Consider the following 1231-nt stretch of genomic DNA (forward strand, 5'->3'; position numbering starts at 1 on the left):
TACCTCTTTAACTTTGCATATCTATTCTCTTTCCTCTCAACAACTTGATAGTTTTGTTCTCATTACTTTATTCCCCAATTGGGACCTTGCTTTAGTTCTGTAATCCAGTTTGTGCTTTAGTTAGTTTTGTTCTGGTAGATATAATTTTTGGTTTCCTTTGTTCGCTGGGTCAATCTATTGTACTTTTTGTTGGACTGTTTTGATTTTGTTTATGGGTGCATATGTATAGGTGTATACTCTGTCTCTTTTTATTGTTGTGATAAACCTCTGCCTCTACATTGGACTTTTGCAGTTCTGTGGAGTTTTCCTTAACTTATTTTTTAAACCTATTATATTTTTTCTACAATTATTTGTTTGCTTTTCTTACTGTTCTTTCCCCCTTGCAGTTAAACTTATATAATTTTTGATTTCCTTTGTTCGCTGGGTCAATCTACTGTACTTTCTGTTGGACTGTTTTGACTCTGCTCATGGGTGTATATGAATATGCCATTATTTTAATTATTGTTTGCCTGCCTGATTTTGTAATTGCCATTTGTCTTGGGTTCATCTTTAGTTTCTCATTTTTGGATATTTGTTTCAATCTCACATTTAATGCCGTAACAAACCACTTGTGGAATCTTCATTCCTGACCAGAGATCAAGCCCTGAGCCTTTGGAGTGGGAGCACTGACTCCAAGACCCTAGACTACCAGAGAACTAATCCTAGGGAGTATCAAATAGTGAGAACTCACACAAAGGAAACCACTTGAAGGCAAGACCTGGCATCATCCAACCACCATTAGCACCCTGTGCAGGACGCCTCCTCTAAACAAACAAAACAAAAATACAAACCCAATCATCAACAGATAGGATTACCAACTCACTCAGCCTTGCCCATCAGAGGAAAAAAAAACAAAAACTCAGTACAAATCTCACCCTATTTGAAGCTTACACAAACCACTGCACCAACCTTAGGAGGGCAGAAACCAAAAGGAAGAAAGAATTCAACCCTGAAGCTTGGGAAAAGGAGACCTCAAAATAATGAAAAGGCAGAGAAATACTACACAAATGAAGTAACAAAGTAGAAACACAGAAATTCAAATAAATGAAGAGGAAATAGGCAAATTGCCTTAAAAAGAATTCAGGATAATGATAGTAAAGATGATCAAAAACCTTGAAAACAAAATGGAGAAAATGCAAGAATCAGTTAACAAAGACTAGGAGAATTAAAGAACAAACATACAGTATTGGTG

The sequence above is a fragment of the Bison bison genome, unplaced genomic scaffold, assembly GCF_000754665.1.
Source record: "Bison bison bison isolate TAMUID 2011002044 unplaced genomic scaffold, Bison_UMD1.0 scf7180017864485, whole genome shotgun sequence".
NCBI lineage: Eukaryota > Metazoa > Chordata > Mammalia > Artiodactyla > Bovidae > Bison > Bison bison.